At 50.4% G+C, this 22,976-nt stretch overlaps 1 protein-coding gene across 18 annotated transcripts in view; it reads left to right on the forward strand.

Moving 5' to 3' along the window:
* Positions 1 to 22,976, forward strand: part of NFASC (neurofascin) — a 175,899-nt gene that overhangs the window by 21,960 nt on the left and 130,963 nt on the right. The window contains exon 1 of one of the 18 annotated variants that reach the window (XM_082703884.1): positions 15,721 to 15,739. The exons of the other annotated variants lie outside the window; for them this stretch is intronic. The gene's annotated coding sequence lies outside the window, so the exon portion shown is untranslated. Of the gene's footprint in view, positions 1 to 15,720; positions 15,740 to 22,976 lie in introns of those variants that run through there. 18 annotated transcript variants of the gene reach the window in all.

The following is a 22,976-nucleotide window of genomic DNA, read 5'->3' on the forward strand; positions in this document are numbered from 1 at the left end:
AGTCACTAGCCCCCCTTGTTCTTTTGGGGTGCATTAAATGAAGCCAGTTGAAGCTTCATACATGAAGGGTGTATAACCCTGAGCCACTCCTTTGTCCTCTGTTCCTGTCTAGGGGAGACATTTGCTGTGTACATACGTGTCCCGAACACAGCTGTCCACACACAGCCCATACCTCCTGGTGTTGTGTCAAACCCGTGCCAGCTCCTCCATGTTTCACTGACAAGTTGAGAGAAGTCTCTGATGCTCTTGGCGTGCCCACTTGGAGAGTGAGAAGGGGGAAGGGAATCCCCCATGGCGAGGGTGTGAATGAGTTTCTCAGCGGGGTTTCTCAGGACACGCCCTTTCTGCCTGCTACTCCCACCCCTAGGGTCTGGTGGGCACACTCCTGGATCTCTGTTGGCAGTGGGGAGCTCCCCACTCTGCCCCCCCGGCCCCCATCCCCGTGATGGGAGAAGGGCTGGAGAGAGACAGGCCCAGGCTGCAGGAGAGCTGATCGGCTTCTTTTCTGCTCTTTCTTCCACAAGGCTCCAGGCAAGCTTCCTGACTCTCTCTGAAACCCAGACTTGACCATGAGCATAATCTCGCAGCTGGATTGTTCCCTGACAGCCAAGAGGCTGACTGTTCCCTCCTGCCACCCTCCAGCTTTTCTGTCTGACCTCAGAGACTCAGCAAGAGCCAGACGCCTTAAGAGCTCTCTCTCTCTCTCTCTCTCTCTCGTTCATCCCATTCCTGGGGCAGGGGGCTCGTCCAGGGGGCCTGTGAACAGGAGGGCTTGCATGTGGGTGTCCTTACCTTCTTCCTCTTCCCCCACACCAGGCTCCTTCATTTTTTGGTCAACACTCAGTAGGTGGCTGCCTGTCGTGGGGGGAAGAGGCCCGTTCTGCTGGTGGTTGATGGACACTGGGGCTGGTTGGGTCACCGCCTCCCACCCTCCTGACCTGGGAAATCCTCTAAGCTGACCTAATTACTCGCAGTGCGGGGACGGCCTACGGATTCCCAGCAGATGTCGCCCTGTGAGGAAGGGAGGGATCCTTGGACAGGTGGGCATGTGCCCATCTGGGATTAACCCTCTGGTTGCTCCTTCTGAGGACAGTGTCTGCTTTCACTTTGCTGTCCTCCGGTGTTCTTCTAGGCCAGTCAGCCCTCCCCTAGGGATGTGTTCATCTCAGTGACCCAAGGAATCACAGTCCCAGTTTCGCACAGATCTGCCCGATCCAGGGCATTTCTGCTCCTGTCTCCTGGCAGGAGACCATCAGGAGACGATGTATTTAGCCAGAAGCCTTAATCTTTACCCCTCCAGCATCTCCTCCCAACCCTGTCTGAGCAGGAGCCATTCAGCGCCCTGATGAGCCCTTGGTGTGAAGCTTTTCCATCGGAGCCTGGAGCCTCACAGGACCTCCCTCGGCTGTCAGCTGCTCTTCCAGACCGCCCCCCACCACCACCACCTTCAGAGAAGCTGGAGTCCTGGAGGGTGGTGCACAGCACAGGCACCCAACTCGCCAAACAGTCACGCAGCACTTGCTCTCACAGTCGTGGGTTACATTCTCTCCTGCTTCACACGGGGCAAGCCCGTCGGAGCTTCCTTACAGCGCGGGGAGAACTCCGGCCGGGAGCTGGGACTCAGGCTCAGTCAGTGCGTGAGGGGTGGGGCTAGGCCATGCTCAGCCTGCCTGACTCCAGCAATGGGCTTTTCCTGCTGCCCCGGCTCAGCATTCGCCCTTGACAGAGCATGTGCATGAGCCTGAGTCCCTTCCTCAGGTTGATAATCTCAACGTAGGAGTGAGATCTGCATGTGTGAAAAAGACTCAAGAATGCCATTCCACGCTCAGACATGACTGAGTCTAACTGGGAACCAGTGGGTGGACGGCGATGGGATGAGGATCGAGAAAGACCGTTATTGACTAGAGCCTGGGGTAGGCTTTGTGGAAAAGACGGGCTTTAAGGTGGACCTTAAAAAAATCAGTATTTTGAGGAGTGCCTGGGTGATTCAGTTGGTTAGGCGTCTGCCTTCAGCTCAAGTTGCAAACCCAGAGTCCTGGGATCGAGTCCCGCATTGGCCTCCCTGCTCAGTGGGGAGTCTGCGTCTCCTCTTGCCTCTGTTCTCTGCCTAACTTGTGTTCTCTATTGCTCTCGCTCTCTCAAATAAATAAATAAAATCATTAAAAGATCGATATTTTGGGACACCTGGGTGGCTCAGTGGGTTAAAGCCTCTGCCTTCAGCTCAGGTCATGATCCCAGGGTCCTGGGATCGAGCCCCACATCGGGCTCTCTGCTCAGTGGGGAGCCTGCTTCCCCCTCTCTCTCTCTCTGCCTGCCTCTCTGCCTACTTGTGATCTCTGTCTGTCAATTGAATAAATAAAATCTTTTAAAAAAAGACCGATATTTTAACACATGGAGGGAAAGGAGAGAGGTCTTTAGGACTAAGGAAGCTGAGGGAGGAGGAAGGGGGAAGAGACCTCTAATCTCAGGGCTAGGGCCTCTGTTGAGTAGGGGGAGATGGAGTGATCCCTCATTGTGGAGGGTTGAATTCCAGGATGAAAATCAAACCCAGTTACACTCAAGAACTGGAAGGAAAGAGGCCAGGGCTGCTCCAAAGTGCTTAGAAGAGAGACGCAGTTCCAACCTGGCCTCGCTCGTGAGCTCAGCCTTGACCTCACCCTCCAGCCTTTGCTGCTTGGGGCCCCAGTGCCTCTTCAGCGAGACCCAGAATCTCTGCTCCTTGGAACGACTGGCCGCACAGCAGGTACTGTGGGACCACCCAGTGAGGTAGCGGAAATGGAAACCCTGTAACTGGGACTGGCCATGAACACATTTTAGAGGGAGAAGTAGAAGGAGAATGTTTGTTTGAGACCATTTCTGTCGGGCCTTGTGTGTGTGTTTGTCTTGTTAACCTTCACAAGGACGTGATGAGGTAATTGTAATCGTTGTTCTCTGTCAGCAGTGAGGAGTCAAGGTGGGAGAGCCACCATGAGCTGTTGCAGACAGAGCTTCGCAGGGGAAGCTGGGCGTCAAGGACAGAAGGAGGGCTGGCCTGATGGGGATGGCCACAAAAGTGCCAAGGGGAGTTGCAGACGGGTGTGTATGTGTGTGTGTGTAAATGTCTGTCAAACATACCAAAGATAGGCTAGAATGACCTCCCATACACCTAGTGCTTAGCCTAAAAAAACGTACTCAGGTGCAATTTGTATGACATAAAGTTCATGATTTTAAAGTGAAGAGTTCAGTGACCTTTGGTAGAGTCACAGTGTTGTGGGACCACCATCTCTGTCTAGTTTCAAAACATGTTCATCACCCCCATATCCATCAGACCATTGCTCCCCGTCCCCTTCCTCTGCTCCCACCCCCCCCCCCGCCCCCGCCAGCAAACGCGCACGTGCCGTGTGTATGGGTTTGTCTGTTTTGGACATCTCGTAGGGAGGAAATCATACACTGTGAGGCCTTTTGTGTCTGGCTCCTTTCACTTAGTTTTCACTAATCCGTGTTGTAATAGGTGTCGGGACTGCGTTCCTTTTTATGGCCAAATACTATCCCATTGTGGGGATAGACCACGGGCTGTTTCTCTCTTCACCTACTGATGGACTTTCGGGTTCTTTCTACCTTTTGGCTCTTGTGAATAGTGCTGCTGTGAAAATGTGTGTTATGTGCACCCATGCTTATCCGAGTACCTGTTTTCAATCTTTCGGGTGCCTACGTGGTAGTGGAATTGTAGGGCCCTAGGGTCATTCTGTGTTTAATCTGTGAGGAACTACCCAACTGTTCTCCCCACAGGTGCACCTTTTTAATGTTCCCAGCAGCCATGCTGGAGGATTCCCATTTCTCCACATCCTCCCCCAGTGCTTATCGAGTGACTTACAGATCTCCCCTCTGTACTGGGTTCCGGATCACAGGTGCTCCCTCTTTCTCAGACTAGGCCCTGACGTCCACCCACCTTGGGCAAGGGGCCTTGGCTGCTTCTAGCCCTTCTCATCCCATGTCTCACACACGTCCTGCCTTCATTCAGCTGTGGATTCTCATAGGGTAGGGATTGGACCCCGAGGAGTGGGGCGAGTGTGCTCTGGTCCTCCCGAGCGGAGGAACCCAGAACCACCGTTTCCTGCACCCCCTGCCCCTGACTCCCCAGCTCCAGTTCTCCTGGCTGCTTTCCAGCTGAGCTGGCCTGCCTCTCACGTGCCCTGCCTACCAGCCCCAGGCCCCTGAAGCCCACTGTGTGTGAAGACCAGTGACCTCACAGTCCTCTGTCCCTGCTGCTGAGATGATGTGTTCCGGGCTATTTGGGCACCGCACAGAATGACAGCAGGCTCTCAGAGGGCCTGCTTGGGTGGGGTATTGATTAGTTGGCTCCGGCCGTCATAACAAAGAACCACAGACTGGGTGGCTTAAACCAACAGAAATTTATTTCCTCAAAGTCTTGGAAGCTGGAAGTCCCAAGATCAAAGGATCAGCAGGGTTGGCTTCTTCTGAAGCTTCTCTCTTTGGCTTGTAGAGGGTTGTCTTACCCCGTGTCCTCACATGGTCTTCCCTCTGGGCACATCTCTGTCCGGATCTTCCCTCCACATAAGGACGCCAGCGACATTGGATTCGGGCCAACCCTAATGACCTCACTCACCTTAATTTTAATTACCGCTTTGAAATACCTCGTCTCCCAACTCAGTCATGTTCTGAGGTGCTGGGAGTTAGGACTTCAGCAGATGAGTTGGGGGTGGGGGGCCCCCGTTCCACCCAGAGCGGGGGTGGACAGAGCAGCAAGGGTCCATAATGGCGAGGGAGACAGTGAGGCCGGGAGGAGACTGGGAGCTGCGGGGGGGGGGGGGGGGCTTGTGATCCTTCTGGGTTTCTGTTTTGGTTTCAGAGGGATGAGCTTCCAGGCAAATACAGAACAGGTGGAGGAGGGGAGAGAAGTGGTGGCGGCCAAGAGGGCACTGGGGGCTTCGGGGAGGCGGGGAAGCAGTGTCCACGATCAATAATTTATTCCTGGATGCCACGCAGGAGGGTGTTGTCATGGCAACGGGCAGCTGCTGGTGGTCGGGCTGACAGTTGCCTCTCAGAGCTGCCTCTCCTCCGGCTCCTCTCTCCCTCCCCTCGGTTTTTCCTGTGTGTGTCTCAGGAGCTGTTTTGTGGCCTGCAGCAAGCCAGACTCTGGGGTCTGGACAGCTGTAGTGGCTCCTTCCCCATCCCCATGTGGCTCTGGGCAGGTGGGTGACCCGGGCCAAAGCCTGACTCCCTCCAGAGGTCACACCCTGGCTCCCCGACCACCAGAGCCCACCAGGCGTCTCGCCGCAGGCGCTCAGAGCACTGCTTCTCCTGGCAGCCTGTTTGACGTCTTCTAACAGCCGTCACTCCGCCTCTGCTAGCAGGTCGAAGGCACTGTCTTCTAACCCCATCACTGCGCTCGGTGCCACCGTCCCCATGGAGATCCACCCCAGCAGGGCAGCTGGGCAGGGCCTCCCCCAGCCTCCACAACCCACCCCACCCCCGTGAGTCCTTCTTGGCTCTGCCATCTTTGACCACAGCAGCCGAACCTTCATTCTTTCCTCCTGGCCTCAGTGGGCAGGAAGACGCCAGGAGCAGGCAGCCAACCGGCACATCTGTCCTCCCCACTGTACCTTCAGCGCCAAGGTGCCACATAGTAGGTGCTCAGTAAACACTTGTGCTTTGCTGTGGAATGAATGAAAGAGAGGTGGGAGGGAGGCCCGTGAGTCAGGAGCGGTCCTTACACGTCGCAGGCTCCGGCTGGGCTCTCTCTCCCAGTCTTTCCCAGAGACTGGCCCTCAGGTCCAGCAGCTGCACGGAGCCTCTGAGATTGAGACCTTTGAATTTTTAAAGTTATTTTTCATACGCATTACTATTCACTGCTTCCCTAATTCACTGGCTGTCATGACTAATAAGGGATCTGGGCCTGTAATAACCATTTAGAACTTAATGTTATTAGTCTTGTAATTGCTGCTAAGCGTCTTCTTCTCTGTTCTCTGAATTTGTAAATCCAACCACACAAAGATGAGGAGAGCATACCCTTAAGCTAGAGGCTGCCAAGGGGGCCGGGTGGTTGGGGACCAGCCTCAGCTGCCTGGCTGGGGTGTGAGTTTCCCCCGCAAAGCCCGGAGCCAGAGATGCAGAGAGGCCTGGGGAGCACCCCGCGGGGAGCCCTCCTGGGGAGTTGGGGAAGGAGGGGCAGGGCCCTGCGGAGGAGTGTGACCTGGGTTGCCCTCATGACAAGCCGCTGCTGGTGGAGAGAAGAGCCTTACCTCCAGGGAAAGGATATTCCTTCCCTGCCCCCTCCCCAGCCCAGAGGCTCACAGCCCTGATGACCCGGAAGGGATGGCAGTGATGCCTTCATCACAGGGTCCTGGTGCTGCGGGCAGAGATGAGAGTCGACAGGAAGACCAGCTGTGTTAGAAATGGCCTCCGCTGCCTTGATCTCGGGAACTGGCCCTGCCTGTCCCCATAGAGGATCTTTGTCCACACATGGCTCTGTTGAGTCCTCGTGGAAAAGGGTTTATCATGGGCTTGAGAGTACAGCTGTGGGGAAGGGCCAGGGCACACGGTTGATTGTCCCTGGTGTGTGAGCCAGTCACCCTGCACCACACCTCGGCTCTTCTCCCTGTGAAGGCCTCAACCCTGCTGCCTGACAGCGCTCGCAACCAGGGCTGGCACCCCTGCCCTCTGCGTACCGCTTTCCTGCCGGGAACGAGCATGGAAACTCTGCTTGCTGCTTTCTCCTTCGTCTTTGTGATAAAGTACATGTAACATGAAGTCTACCTTTGTCATCATTTGAAAGTGTACAATTCAGTGGCATTTAGTCCATTCACAGTGTCGTGCCCCATTGTCACTGTCTGGTTCCGGAGCACTTTCCTCACCCCAGACAGAACCCTCCTGCCCTTGAAGCAGTCACTCTCCATCCTCCCTTCCCCCCAGCCCCGAGCCGCCACAGATCTCTTCCGTTGTACCTCTGCCGACTTGCCCGTTCTGGATATTTCATATAAACGGAATCTCACAATACGTGGGCTTTTCGTTGCTCCATCATCTGTGAGTGGGTATTTGGGCTGTTTCTTGTGACTAGTGCTGTTACGAACGTTTGTTTACAAGGTTTTCTTTGAGCACCTGTCTTTAGTTGTTTTAGGTGTATACCTAGGAGTGGAACTTCTGGGTCACGTGATAATTTAACGGTTATCTTGCGGAGGAACCCCCAGACTTCACCCACTTATTTGGATGTGCCAGACTCTGTCTTCTTCTTTTAAACATTTTTTTTTGTTTGGGGGGGAGGAGCAGAGGGGAAGGGAGAGAGTCTTTTTTTTTTTTCTTTAAAGATTTTATTTATTTATTTGAGAGAGAGAGAGAGAGAACCCAGAAGGAGAGGGGAGGGTGAAGCAGGCTCCCCGCTGAGCAGAGAGTCTGATGCAGGGCTCTGTCCCAGGACCCTGAGATCATGACCTGAGCTGCGAGCAGATGCTTCACCGACTGAGCCACTCAGGTGCCCTAAGGGAGAGAGTCTTACGCAGACTCCATGCTGAGTACGGAGCCCAGCGTGGGGCTCAATCTCACAACCTGAAGTCAGATGCTTAACCAATTGCTCCACCCCCAGACACATACCCCTCCCCCCCTTTTTTTCCCCAGACCCTGTCTTTTTTCGAGAGAGGGGGAAACTTGCTTCTTATGTCCTCTCCAGGCTATGACATTCAGCAGCCACTAGAGGAAAGTTTCTGGCTCCTAGCCCCTGGTCAAGACACAGTGACATGAGTGGACACATCAAGTGGGTCTATTGGTGACATTGGGGTGGTTTCTGATTGTGTTTAATGATGTTACCAGATCTTGCGCACCCACACGTGGGCTGTCCTCGCTGCACATTTGTTCCTGCTAAGGAGCCAGTGCACAGAACCTTGTTTCATCCTCTCTAGGAATAGTCTTCAGAGGTCTTTCCTTGATAATCATTCTTTGCTTTTGACATGAAACAGTATTCCCAACTGCATCACACACTGTCTTTTTCATTTTTGGCTTGATCTTTGAACTTAGGGGGAAAAAATCAAATCTACCCTCATGGGATGAAATTTGCCACCATGGGGGCCCATCAAAAGAATATGCTATAGGCTTTGAAAGTTCTTCCAAAAGAGAAGCTACAGAAATGTTCTAAGCATGGGCGGGCGCATTGTTGGAATATGGATATAGCCTCCCAAGGGGATGGCTTTGAAAGAGGCGTCACTCATTTAAATGTATAAATTCTGGTGTGTTATTTTAAATGATCACTCAAAAGGCTTTATGGGCATACACTAAAAAGATAATGTGAATGGTTATTGAGTTATGTACAACTCCAGGAAATCAAAGAAAGATACACGTTTTAGGAATTTTAAGATGAAGTTCAAATTATAGCCCGAGCGTTCAGTGGGATGATTAACTCAAAATAGTGTTGCCTAGCTTCTGGAGAGGAGGTCAGTGGGGGAGCCCATAGGGTTAGAACAGCATCCCCATCTTCACAAAGGTTAGAATACAGGTTATTATAGTCATCTACCTGGCTAGGAAGGGGGTGTTCTCCATCTTCAGGGACAATGAGGAGGAGGAAGGCTGGTGAGATGTCCAGGTGAACAGCTATGTTGGTGAGTTGAGTTTAAAAAATTTTTAAATAGCCTATCTCTTGCTGTAGACTTCATGACCAGGGCTTCCCTTTGAAGGTTAAATATTGTAGCCGGCTTTGGAAATCTGGCAAGGGAGCTTTGGGCAAAGCCCCTAGGCCAATGTCCTGAGTCTCTTTGACCTATTGGGTAGTGGTGTTTTCCCTCCTTGTTCAAAAGCTGAAGTCAGCAGCAAAGGAGGTGAGACTAAAGGCTGTTAGAGAGTCTCAGAGGGAAGGTGGGGGGTCCAAGCCGCTAGTCTGGCTCTTAGAGGATTTCAGAGTTAGGCTGGAGGCTGCTGACGCTGTCCCCACTTTACACCCAGGCCTGGGAAGGGGATTTCAGAGTCAAGAATAGATCTTCTCTCACTCTGTCACCTCAGTAACTCGTTCCAAGGTTTGAAGAATAGCCCCTCTGGGGAAACAGCACTTCTTTTTTTTTTTTTTTTTCTTCTAAAGATTTTATTTATTTATCAGAGAGAGAGAGAGAGGGAGAGCGAGCGAGCACAGGCAGACAGAATGGCAGGCAGAGGCAGAGGGAGAAGCAGGCTCCCCGCTGAGCAAGGAGCCCGACGTGGGACTCGATCCCAGGACGTTGGGATCATGACCTGAACTGAAGGCAGCTGCTTAACCAACTGAGCCACCCAGGCGTCCCGGGAAATTGCACTTCTGAAACCTGTTTCATATCTTTGTCTCATTTATTCCCACAATCATTTCTTTGGGGTCCAATATTGATGAATTTGACAGCAAAGCAGCGAAAGATGTTGTAGTGACTTCTTAAAAAACTTTATTACAGTAAATATATATATCATATTTATATATAGTATATATTTATATATAGTATATATTTTATATATGTATTTTATGTTTATGTGTGTGTGTGTGTGTATAAAATTTGCCATTTGAACAATTTAAAACATACAATTCAGTGGTATTTGGTATATTCACAATGTTATCCAACCATCAGTACGATCTATTTCCAGACTTCTCCATCATCCCAAATATAAACTTTTTCACTGTCAAGCACAACGCCGCATTCCCTGCTCCCCAGCCCCTGGTAACCTCTAATTTACTTTCTGCCTCTATGAATTTGACTACATTGGGTAGCTCCTCTACTTAGACTCATACAGGATTTGTCCTTTGTGTCTGGCTTATTTCCCTTGGCATAGTGTTTTCGAGATTCATCAATACTGAAGCATGTATTGGAACACCATTGTTTTTGTGACAGGATAACATTCTATTGTATGGATATACCACATTTTGTTTAGCCACTCCGACTCCCCCCCAACACACTTGGGTTGTTTTTACCCTTTGACTATTGTGAATAATGCAGTGATGAATACTGGTCTATAAGCACGGGTTTGCATCCCTGTTTTCCATGATTTGGGGTGTATACCTAGGAGTGGAATTACCGGCTCATATAGTAACTTTATGTTTAACTTTTTGAGGAACAGATTTGTGTGTTGGCCATTTGTTTATCTTCTTTGGAGATATGTCTACTCAAGTTCTTGGACCATTTTTAAATTTGGGTTGTTTGTCTTTTTGTTGTTGAGTTTTAGGGATTCTTTGCAGATCCTGGATATTAAATACTTACCAGATGTGTGATTTGTAGATACGTTCTTCCATTCTTCAGGTTGTCTTTCCATTGTCTTGATGATGTCCTTTGATGTACAGTTTTAAATTTTTGCAAAGTCCAGTTAATTGATTCTTTTCTCTTTTTGCTTATGCTTTTGGTGACACATGTAAGAACCTATTATCAAACCCAAGGTCATAAAGATTTACCTGTTTTCTTCTAAGACTTTTATGGCTTTAGCTGTTATAGTTAGGCTGTTGACTGATCCATTTTGAGTTAATTTTTTTATATGGTGTGAGGTAGGGGTCCAAATTCAGTTGTTTTGCATGTGTAAATCCAGCAATCCCAACATCATTTGTTAAAGAAACTGTTCTTTCTCCCTTGAGGAGAAACAGTTCTTTCCACATTGAACACTCTTGTCAAAAATCAATTTGCCATCAAAGTCCCATGTTTGGGACTCAGTTCTATTCCCCTGGTCTATATGTCTGTCCTCAGGCTAGTACTACCCTGATTTGACTATTGTAGTTTTATAGTAAATTTTGGAATCAGGAAATGCGAGTCTGATTTGTTGTTCTTCAGGATTGTTTTGGCTATTTAGGGCCTCTTCTGATTCTTTATGTATTTGAGTATAATCGTTTTTGAACATATCTTTTTATGGATCTATAACTGCTATCCAGAGATACTGCTGTGTCATACCACACCGGCATGTTCAGCTTTAGTATGCGCTGTCTGATTCGCAAAGCGATTGAGCCGGTTTATTCTTCTACCAGCAATCTGTGAGAGTTCCAGTTGTACCACATTTGGTCATCTCAATTCTTCTGTAAATTTTTTAACCTTTCTGGTAGATTGCCCCAAGTTATGAGTGCGACCCTGCTGTGTTTTTCAGGGGCAACGTGAGCATCCACATCTCCTTGTTCAGATGATCTTTCTCTTGGCACCAAGTCTTGGAAAGTGCTACTTGCTCTGTGCCCCATCAGCAGCAGTCAGGGACTTGCTCAGCTCCAGAGGCTGGAGATCTGTCTAGTGAGCTGCATCTTTATAGCACAAAAACCGAGCCTATGCGAGAGAACCTTAGGATTGGTAGTGTGCCTGTTAAGGTGCTAAAGGAAAATTGGTCATTGGACCTGGTTATGGTTCCTGGCTGCAGCAGTCAGGCACATGAATGTCCCCGTAGATGAGGCTCTTGGAGAGATGAGGCTCTGTCCCTGAGAGCAGTTCTTAGGAAACTGCTTCACAAGAAGGAGGAAGCTAGCAGAGCTGTCCCTTTTGACCTTTGGAATTTGCTCCTAGAAGAGGCCCCTTCAGACACAGAGCCTGAGTCCAAGGAGGGTAAGTGGCTTTTCCTAGCCCTACAGCACACTAGGGCTGGAGACTCTCAGCCCTGTGTCTTGTGCTTGCCCAGGGCAGTGACTGCTCTTTCCACGTTCAGCTTGCTGGTTAGCCAAACTCAAGTCATGTAGTTCAGTAGACTTTTACTGCAGGTCCCTGTGTACCAGATATGGAACCAGGCATCTTGGGACCTGCAAAAGTCAGGACGAAGTCGCTAACTATGTTATTTGTCATCCTGTAGGGGAAGAAATACTGCACACATCGTTGCAGTGACAGGAGGACAAGGTGTGTGCTTTGTGAGGGATGTACATAATGTGCTTTGGAAGCCAGAGGCCAGAATGTTCATGTCCCGCCGAAGGGCAGAATTGGCTTCCTAGAGGAGGTGGCACTGGCCCTGAGCCTTAGAGGTTGAGTAGGATTCTGTTGAGGAGAAATGGAATTAGGGAACTCCAGGAAAAGAAACCTAAAAAGCAGAGATGGGGGTGGGCTATTCCAGGCCTTTGGAGAAAAGCAAGTGTAGTCAGATTACTGGATGTTGATGAGTTTCCTAGATGTCCGTGGTGGGGAGGTGGGTTTTCTTCTGCAGGACCAGGGAGCTCCTGTAGGGTTTGTAGATGGACGAGTCATTTAGTGTTGTTCCTTACTGGAGAGAGTTCTGGTAATGCAGGGAGACTGTGGGAATGCCCTGACCTCTCCTGTTTCTGCCCTGCACACATAGACCCGCACGTAAGGAGAAGCACAGACACAGTACACACATCAAGGTAGATATACATACATACAGAAACCAGGGCTAACACATGCACTGAGACTGAGAGACCCACACATCAAAACACATAGCCATAGGCACACACTCTCACAGGCACAAACGGAATGATGCCATCCTGTAAATGGAGGGAGACATTCAGTCAACGTCACGTACATGGGCTGCAACACCAGTAGCTTCACTAGGACAAGTACCCACATGTATTGAACCACACTAATGACGTAAGTCATGCCTACAAGATAGAAACTATGGGGCCTCAGCGCTGGACGGGCTCTGATGTGCTCTCCCACTCAGTGCCAGGGTGTCTACAGCTCCTCTGACACGGGCCACATGTGGTTCTGTTTCAATCCTTTGGATAAAATGCTGCAAGTTTCCTGTTATAATAGAATTCACTTTCCATCTCGGGAGGTGAGGGTTATGCACACAGAGAGGAAACTAGACCCTTCGCCAGGACAGTCAACAGCCAGTTAAGAACTGCTGTCTGAGGGCCTCGGCCTACCCAGACCCACGCTGTCCCCTTGATTCCTGTATGCAGTCCCTTGACCGCAGTCTGGCAAGGTCAGCCATCCCCCAGATCACTGTATTGCTGATCTCCTGGGTATGACAGAGCGGGTGGGCGGAGCTTGGCACACCAGTCCTCCCAGGGGAGGGCAGTGGGTGGCAGGGGGTGAGCCTGCAGGGGGTGGGGGAGGGGAGTCCCGCCTAGGACCTGGGATGAGATGGAGCTCTCCCACAGGCACGCCAGCTGTTTGCACAGCCACGGCCATCCTGTGCTGGTGGGCCGTCCTCTGCAAATGTGACCCACATTCAAGCTGACCAGCCCCCAGCTGCTCTCCCTGCTCCCTACTGTGTTCCTCCCCTCTAGCTCCCAGCCCTTCCCCACTGCCCATCATGCACTGGGGCTGTCTCCCTCAGTTGAGACGGAGGCTGTGACATAGCTGGCTCCGAGGGATGGGCCCATATGGCTGCCTCCACAGAAGCCTCCAGAAGCCAGGAGAACTTCAGAGCAGTGGGGCAGCCCTGTCCTCTGGGTCGACCCTCCCATCTAAATTCTTGCCCATTTTTCTCAGAATCTAACCTCTTTTTATTCCTGTTCAAGATGGAATAAATCTGGTCTCTCCCTTAGCCCCTCTCTTATCCTGCTGGTATGGAAAACGGACTCCCTCTGCCTCCAACCTGGGGTTCTGGCTCTGAACCAAAGCGCTGACACCTTCTGCTCTGCTTGGTCCTTTCTCAGCTATCCTTCCCATGGTCTTACCAAGTCCACTAACCCATGTTCATTATAGACAAGAGAAATGGCTCAACAGTAGCCCCTGGGAGAAAGTCAGGTGGGGGGGGGGCACTGTGTGGGGCAGGAGGGAGCCAGAGCCAGGGGGCTGCGTTGTGGACATGAAGTTCAGTCAGAAGCTGCAAGGTGATATACGCGGAGTTTCCCCAGAGGAAGGGCGGCATCTGGAACCAGGGCTGGCCTGTGTTCCGTGCTGGGGATTACACCAGACTGTCACACATGCTTTTCTTATTCATGGAAGTAGCTTATGTTCTTTGCAGAAAATTTAGGAAAAATATATAAGTAAAAGGGGAAAAATGCAGATCGCCCATCATTTCACCACCCAAAGAGAACCATTCTTCCTCCATTTTTGTAATCCGCTCTTTTCACTGAATCATCTTTCATATCATTAAAATATGGTTCTTATTTTGTTTTAATAACTATATAGTATTTCATCACTTATGATAGTAATAAGAATCCAATTTTTTTCAGTATTTACCGTATATTTCAGACATTATCATTCATTGAATTTTGTAATTTGAGGCTGATACTATCATTACCCCAATTATACAAATAAAGAGAATGAGGCACAGAGAGACTAAATAACTTGCCCAAAGTAACACAGCCAGTAAATGGCAGAACCAGATTTTGAACCCAGGTAGTCTGGCTCCAAAACCCTTATTTTCACATACTGCTTCCTGTCATGGACATGGCATAGCTCATCATTTCCCCTAGTGATGTCTCTAGATTTTTTCTAACTTTTTGCTATTACAAGCAATATTCTGATGATTTGTGTGACTTACATATTCTCATTATCCTTAATTTTTTACCCAAGAGCTACTCTCAGAAGTAGATTTTATGAAAAAAGGCATAAACATTTTTTTAAAAAGATTTAATTTATTTGAGAGAGAGGGAGAAAGCACAAGCTGGGGGAGGGGCAGAGGGAGAGAGAGAATCTCAAGCAGATTCCATGTTGAGCCTGGAGCCCGACACGGGGCTCAGTTCCATGACCCTGAGATCATGACCTGAATCAAAATCAAGAGTCAGTTGCTCAATGGACTGAGCCACCAAGGCAACCCAGGGCATAAACATTTTTAAGACTTTTAGATCCATTTTCAGATTTCCCTCCAGAAGAACATTAACAAGGTCTGCTCATTACCAGCAAAAAAGGAGGGTTGGGCCTTACACTCTAAGAGAAAGCCTGACCCTCAGAAGTTTAGCCATCATAGGGGGAACAGGATGGTGCTGGGAATGGAAGACTTTGCACAGGGGGCAGCTGAAGGGACTGGAGATACGTAGTCTTGGGAAGACTTGGATGCTGGACAGAAGGCGAGGGTACACTCGGGGTGACAGTCAAATGTGCGACGGGCTGTAGAGCAGAAGAGAGTTTTGTCCTGAGGTCCTAGAGCAGAAGTGGACCAATGGGCTGAAGTTGACATTGGGAGAGCCCTCGTCCTTTGTGGGGCTTTGGGTGGGTGGGGTGGGTGTCGAATAATTTTTTGTACGACCTGCTGCCATGCCAGCTTGGGTTCGAGTAGGGTGTGCGTATGTGGGGGTGATACTACCCACAGAAGATTACATCTTCCAGTCTTAACCAGGGGGTCTGCTCCTCCTTCCACCCCTGCCTTGGGGAGCCTGGCCCAGCCTGGTACTTCTGTCTATCCCTTCAGAGCCTGAGCAGCACAGCCTGGCTTGTGTCATGGACCACATAACTCCTCCATTATGCATGAGGGGGACCCGGCAGTGAGCGAATGAGCAAGCCTGGGCAGGGGGCGGGGGGCTGAGTGGTTATTAATAAACAAGAGTATTGTGTGGGATTCCTTTCACAGCACTTTCAGAGGACGTGGTGGGCTAGAGATAATAAAGCCCTGTTTATGCCCCTGAGGGCTGGGGAGGTGGCAAGTGGGAGGTGGCAAGGAGCAGGGAAGCCAGGAATTATTTTGATTCCCCCCAGGGCAGGGCTGCTGTGTCTGCTCTGAGCCCAGCATCCAGGGGGAAGGTCTAGCTGGGGCTGTGCTCAGGCCTCCGTCTGCCCGTTGGAATGGCCTGGGTCCTGAGAGATGCCTAGCTTTCCGCCTCCACCTGTCCCATGGAGGGAGACTGAGGACACACTGGGGGAACTGGAGCACGACACGTTCAGGAGAGAGGTAGACTGGTCACCTCTACCCTCCTTCCGGCCTCCTGTCCCCACCCCATTCCTCCTTCCGGGTGAGTCCTTCCACGTTGGCCCTCCGGGACTCTGAAGTGGCCTGTGTTGCGATGGTGCCTTGCTTCCTGAGGGTGTTGGCGTTGCGTTTGTGGGCAAGGGCTGCGAGAAGCTTCCAAGCCAGGGAGCCGGTAGTTTGGTGTGAGGATGTGGAACACGAAGGAAGCAGGCCAGAAGGGAGAGAAGCACTAAGAAGGGATTAGCTTCAGTTTCAGAGGAAGAGTGGCAAGGGATGAGGCTCCTGTGCCTTGGCAAGGCTATGCAGGGGGGCTTTGGTCTGAAGGTGTCTGGGTAAGTGAGAGGCCGAGGAGCATTTGGCAGAGCAGGATCTCAGGCTGTGCAGCTGATTGCAAAGCCTGCATTGACTCTGTGACTTGTCCCTCTGGTTAGCCCTCCTGAGCCCCTCCCTTTCTGTCCCTCAGCCCTTGGCTGTGGGCCCCACCATCCCCAAACAGCCCTCTCCTTCCAGCAGAGCCTGTCCGGCTCAGTCTTGGCATCTCTGGTCCTCAGGCCAGGGATGCAAAAGCTGCTAGTTGGGAAGAAGTGAGAGCAGGCCATTTTGCCCTCTGCTGGCTTCTAGGGATGCAGAGCAGGTTTTGATTCAGGGAGTCTGGATTCCCTCCCACTTAGGGTTGAACCAAACCAAGAGGGATGCCAGGGCCCAGGCAGGCCTGGGTCACCGGGCTCTGTTAGAAACTAATGGTGCTCCCTTTGGCTTTTGCAAGTGGCTCTGGCCTGGAACTCCCCTGATTTGGGACATGTTTCCATCTCAAGCCAGCTCTGAGGAGCTGTTTATGCTGTTTTGGCTTTGATCAGGAAGGGAGAAGGAGGCTGGTAGCAGGGACTGTCTCTCCTGCACTCCTTCTGCTTCCCTGCGGCAGCCCTTGGACCAGTGACTTGAACTTTTTGTTTGGATTGAGGATTCAGTGACCCTACTTAACCCAGGAATGTTTGAGTCTGTATTCCAGCCAGAATGGGCTGATTCTAGGTTACTGAAAGCTCAAACCAGAAGGGGCAATCTCTCCAAATTTCCCTAGGGCAGTGTCAGGGTCCTGGAGCTGTGCAGGCCACTCCCTTCCCCCAAGTGCACAGAACAAACAGTGCAGGTTCCTTGAGCACATGCACCCCTGGGTGGCCCATCCCGGTCCTGGTTGCAGGGCAGTGGGGAGAGGAGGTGGCCCTGCCGAGAACTGTAGGTCCTCCTTGGGCTCTCCACTCCTGCAGATGCTGTGGGCACTCGCTTCCCTTCCCCTCCCACAGTCTGAAGAGGTGGTGACTATTTCTAGTAGCATCTGCCTGCTCCTAGGAGCACTGTTCCTGGGATTTATGGGCCAGGCAGGATGCTCTACTAGTACAGGGCACCAGAGCTGGCACACCAGCTGGAGGGCAGGAGTGTGTGTGTGTGTGTGTGTGTGTGTGTGTGTGTGTGTGTGTTCGACCCCACTGCGGTCCACCCACCTGGACACCTGGCCTGCAGGAATGACCCAGCATCTTCTACCAAGATTCTCAGGGGTTCCTACTGACTGTTACGTGGCTGTCCGTTGCTATGGGATGTTCCAGGAAGGTCCAGGAACAGAGACAAGGGTCTTCCTCAGAGAGGCAGACAGGCTGAGTCATGCCGTGGGCACGCGCCTCTCAAGAAGACAAGCCCGGTGTGTACCAGGAGGGATAGGCAAGTGGGCCTCTCCCAGGGATGGGAAAGCCATCGCAGCTGTCACAGGCGACGGCTCACTGAGAGCTTATCCCGGGATCGGCTCTCCTCTGAGCACTTGATGTCTGTTGTCTCCTGTAACCTGGGCTACTGTCCTTTTAGAATCGAGGAAACCGAGACCGGGAAAAGTTAAGCATGTTGCCCGGTGTCACACTGACCATGACCAAGCCAGTCATCCTCCCCAGCCCGAGGCCCCATTCTCCTGAGCTCTTGTGCTGGGCTGCCTCCCCGTAGAAGGCAAGAGATGCTTTGTTTTGGAGGTGACAAGAAGGGCTGAAGTCAGATGCAGAGGACTTCCTGGCAGTGAGAAGGGCCATGTGGAATCTTCCTTGGAGATCTTTGAGAAGCGTCTAGCGCTTCAGGAGGGGCCTTCCTGCAGGCTGGGCTCTGGATTGAGGACCACTGGAGGGATCTTCTGTCAGCAGCCTCCCTGTGAGACAGGCTGGACCGTGCCTCAGTGGCCCAGAGCATAACCAACTGGAAGCCTCTGGGCGCACCACACACCCAGCTGCGATTTGGGGTCTGGAAAAAAGGCTGGGGTGGGGGATGGTTCTGAGAATTCTCCAGTAGGGAGAGGAAGCCATGAGAGGGAAGCCCCCCCCCCGCCCCGCCCCTGGAGCTCTGGAGCAGCACGCGGGTTAATAGGCTTTTCATTTTGGCCTTCCCATCAGATGTGCCTCGTTTACCCAGAAAGAAATCCCTGGCTTTGCTGGAACTTTGTTTCCAGAACCACCCTCTTCCAGAGGAGGCATGCGTCTGAGTTCGGTGTGCTTAGGGACCACCGCTGGGGGTTCTCCAAGCGGAGCTGGGACCAGTGAGCCATCTGGGCAACTGCGGGGCTACTTACCCCATTTCTTGTCCTCTGGCATCCGGATCTGTACCAGGGGACAGCCGCAGAGAGAGGAATACGCAGGGTGGGGGGTGTTGTCTCCCTCCTTGATCTGCTGCAGGGAGGAGGCGTGTGGGGGGCCATCCCCGGTTCCTCAGCTGTCAAGTGTGACATTAATAGTCTCTCGGACTTTGTGAAGATAAATGAATGAATCCGTGACTTCATTTAGCACAGGAGGAAGGAGGAAGACCCCTCTGTCCCGGGCCACGTGGCTACTTGGGTTCCCCCACACCGCTCTGCTTGTTCTTATACTGGGGCCCAGGCCTGCGTCGGGCAGGTGGCCTCAGCAAGTGCTAGTAGCTCGGTCCTCTGCTCCTGGCCTTGGCTCAGGTTAAGTAGCACAGCTGTGTCCTTTGGCTGCGCCCTTCGGCCGCAGGAGCCGGTACGAGGCCAGATGCTCAAGGTCCAGGACTTCGGCTCCCCTGGGCTGCATTCAGCCCCATTTATTTTGAGGTCTACAGAAGTAAGAGTTTGCTTCTGGTTTATTCCACACGTTTGACTTGGCAGGTCCTCCTCACAGTTCAGCCATTACCCAGTGTACGGGGCCCTGGGATCGAGTCAGGGCTTTCTTCTGCTCCCACCCACGCCCTGTAACAGGCTTCCCAGGTCCAGCCGCTGCACCGCCAGCCCAGCCTCCCGCACCCGCCTCCTCCTCCCCACCTGTCCTGTGTGCCTCTGCCCCAGGTCCCTCCCTCTCTCTGCCAGCAGGCTTCTCCTTCTGGTACCTCTGCCTTGTCCCCGGGCTAAACATCGTCCAGTTTCTACTTCTCTGGGATCCAAGGACACTTCGCATGCCCACAGCAAACTTCTGTTGACATTTAGAAGTGCTGCGGGACCCACGTTTTCATTTCCGAGTGAATGCTGCATATTCTCTTTCTGCTATATGAAGCTTAAAGCTGGGCCCTGTGATAGAGTCTGCCGCACAGAGATGATCATTTTTGAAAAGGAGAGGTAGTTTTCCCCTTTGCTCCGACGAAGCAGGGCCAGAATGAGGAGGTTGAGTGGGGGAGGGTGACATAATGCTTTCTGTCTGTCCCCAGTCACTACCCTAGCCTTTTGATACATCTCCTCACTCCTCTCTTCAATAACCTGAGCCAGATACCACAATCCCCATTCTATCAGTAGAAGGGGAAACAGAGAGGTTAAGCCACTTGCCTAAGGTCACACAGTGATTGAGTGGGGGAGTCAGGATTTGAGTGTGGGTCTGTTTTTCCTAGAATCATGCATCCTCTAGAGGATGGTGGATATTAATGCAGACACATCTGGAGCTGGATTTCTGACCCTGAACAAACCCAAGTGTCCTATTCATTTCCCTTCTTCCTAACCTTCCCTCTCCTGGCTGTGTATCTCTGAAGGGAAGAGGGGAGACCCCTGCCTTGAACCTCTGTCTGTCAGCCTCCCGGGTGGATGCGGTCACACTGCTAAAGCCATCAGTTTCCCACAAATCACACATGCCAGAGAATAGACTCTATTTTGCTGGAAAAAGGGGAATAAAAATCAGAATGAGGAATCTGCAGGGGCCTGAATAATACAGTATGAGAAAGTTAAAGTGCTTCTTGTGGGGGCACCTGGGTGGCTCAGTCAGTTAAGTGGACGGCTCTTTCACATGCTTTCTCTTTCTCTCAATTTCCCTAAAATAAATAAGTAAAAATCTTAAAAGAAACAAAAAAGTTGCTTTAAAGGGGCACCTGGGTGTCTCCGTTGGTGAAGTGTCTGACTTCAGCTCAGGTCATGATCCTGGGGTCCTGGGATAGAGCCCCACATCGGGCTCCCTGCCCAGCTCCCTGCCCAGCGGGGAACCTGCTCCCTCTTTCTCTGTTGCTCTCCCTGCTTGTGCTCTCTCTCCCTCTCTGTCAAGTAAGTAAGTAAATAAATAAATAAATAAATCTTTAAAAAATAAAGTGCTTCTCCTCCCTAAAAAACAGTCTGTGAGGGAATATTCTGCAAAATGTTTGCAGACAGACCGGAGGCCTGAGAGCCAGAAACCTGTACAATGTGCCGGAATAGCTGCTCCCCGTCTCCAGGCCCCGGGCTGTTCTTCTCTCTCCCTGTGCCCCTCAGCTCCCCTGCTGGGGGCTTTTTGTAGGGGAGGACATTGTAAGTGACACGGTAATGGGCCTAAGCACACACCAAGAGCCAATGGTAGGTCCCAGCTGTCCTGTTCCCCCCTCCACAAATCTCCAACCAAGACAGGATGTGATTAACTAGCTCTGAGGAGCATTTGGAACTCAAATTCCAGCAGCTTGAGGAGAGGTCTGATGGCGTGAGTCTTTGTTTGCCTGACTCTGAAATTCTGGGATTGGGGGAGAGGTGGAGGGGGGAAGGGCTCTGCAGGCCCTTCAGACTCCGTGGAGAATCTCCTGGTAAATACAGTCATTTGGAATGTGTTGTCTTCCGTCCTAAGCCTTTAAAATCTGCCTTCTAAATTACTCCCAAAGTGTGCCAGTCTCTCACCCGAGCTCTTAGTGTTTTTATTTTTTTCACTTTTAAAATCAACTGTATTGAGGTATGATTTACACTCAATAAAATGTATTCATTTTAAGGGCACAGTCAGATGAGATCTGACATATGCATATACCCACGTGACCACCTTTCCAATCAAGTTATAGATTATTTCATCACCCCTGAAAATGCCCACATCCCTCCTGCAGGCAGTCTCCCCGCTGCCCCTGGCCCCAGGCAACACGCTGGCAGCTTTTGGTCACTGTACATTGATTTGCTTGTTCTAGATATCCACGTGTGCAGCATTCTTACATGGTGGCAGCGATCCTAGGTGCCAACTTGGTAGAAAGGACAAAGTGCTAAGAATTTGCTGATATTTGCATCATCTTTCCGGGATCCTGTTGACCCATCTCTGTAAGTGGACAGATTTGAAGGATATTTTAGGGGTACTTCCATCTCTTGGGAAAAAGGGATACAAACTAAAGCCAGGATGCTATCATTATGATATTTTTTCCTTTTGTTTTATCATCATCATCATTATTTCATTGTGGTAAAATATACTGTTGGGGAGGAAGAAATTTTTCTGTGTCCTTCAAGATTCTTCTAGCTAGATTGAGAATTGAGTTGACATGAAACAGAGTGAAAGTAGAAAATCAAGTTTAATTTCATACATACAGGGAATCTACACAGACATGACAATTCAAAGACAGTCAGGCAAAATGAGGTATATTGAGAAGGGGTAGGGTCTGGTACTTCAAAGGAAAGGAATTCAATTCACAGAAACATGAAAAAGCATCAACATTTGGTAAAAAAAAATATTTGCTGGGCCATTTAGAAACAATGGGACATAGAGGACTTTGATCAGTTGGGCTTTGCTAGGTTCCTCCTTGTCTCCCCTACCTAGTTTATATCATAATGTGGTTATCTGTGGTGATAGCTCCCTTCCTGGAGCTGGTCCTCTATCTAAATTCTTTTAGGTAGTTGTATATGTATAGGGAACAGAGGTCCAGGTTTCTTCCTGAGTCTTTTGGATCTTGATTGTTTTCAGTTTATATAATCTGCATGTCCATGTGCCCCATCTTGGGGCAGCCTGTCCTTGGCTCCTGCAATACACAACATAAAATTGACCATTTTAACCATTTTCAATTACACTGCTAAGTGGTATTAGACACATTTACATTACGGTGCAACCATTGCCACCACCCATCTTCAGGACTTTTCATCTTTCCAAACTGAAATTCCATACCCATTAAACATTAACTCTCCATTCCCCACTCTGCCTGGCACCTGGCAACTGTCCTACTTTCTGTCTCTATGAATTCCACTACTCTAGGTATCTCCTATAAGCAGAATCATTCAGTATTTGCATGTCTGACTTCTTTCACTTAGCATAATGTTTTCCAGATTCATCCATATTGTAGCAAGTATCGGAATTCCATTCCTTTTTAAAGCTGGATTAACATTTCATTGTATAGGTATACCACATTTTGTTTATCCATTCATCTGCCAACGGACATTCAACTTGTTTCTGCCCTTTCGCTGTTGTGAATAACACTGCTATTATGAACATTTGTATACAAATACCTATTTGAGCCATTATGGTATTTAAATGCTCAGTAGCCCCTCCTAGTTGCTCCTCCTGCTTACATTACTGCTGCCTGAGGCCCAGGGTGGTATGCCTTCCTGCTCCTTTAGCTCGGCACCCCGTCTCCTCTTGAGTCCTGCCTGTGGCAAGTGGTGTGCTTGCAAATACTTCAGTCTTTGATGAGTATGAGGGACCTAGGGTTTTGAGTTCCTTTCCTAGCAGCTTTCTTCTCTGTGTATTTCATCTACTCTTGGCCATCATCTGTCTTTTGGGAGTTTGATTCAATGAAGCTTCGTAATACCAAAATACAACAGAATATCTTTGGTTCACCAAGGAAAGAAAAGAAACTAAATTTTATCAAGTATCTGTTATGTACTCTCAGGTAACTGTTCAAGGTACAGTAAAAGTGCCACTGGCTTTATATCCTTTTAAGGGGCTGTCCTGTGAGATAGGGACCCAACCTAGTGTGGAGGGTAAGGAAGCCGAGGAGAGGCTGAGAGAGGTTAAGTCACTTGCCCAAACTCATGAAGGCCAACACTCCATACACTACCTGAATACCTCCCTGGCCTCAAATGCAGATGAGCCAGAGAGATTTCCTGAATCTTCTCTTTT

The sequence above is a fragment of the Mustela nivalis genome (genome assembly GCF_964662115.1).
Source record: "Mustela nivalis genome assembly, chromosome: 16".
Taxonomy (NCBI): Eukaryota; Metazoa; Chordata; class Mammalia; order Carnivora; family Mustelidae; genus Mustela; species Mustela nivalis.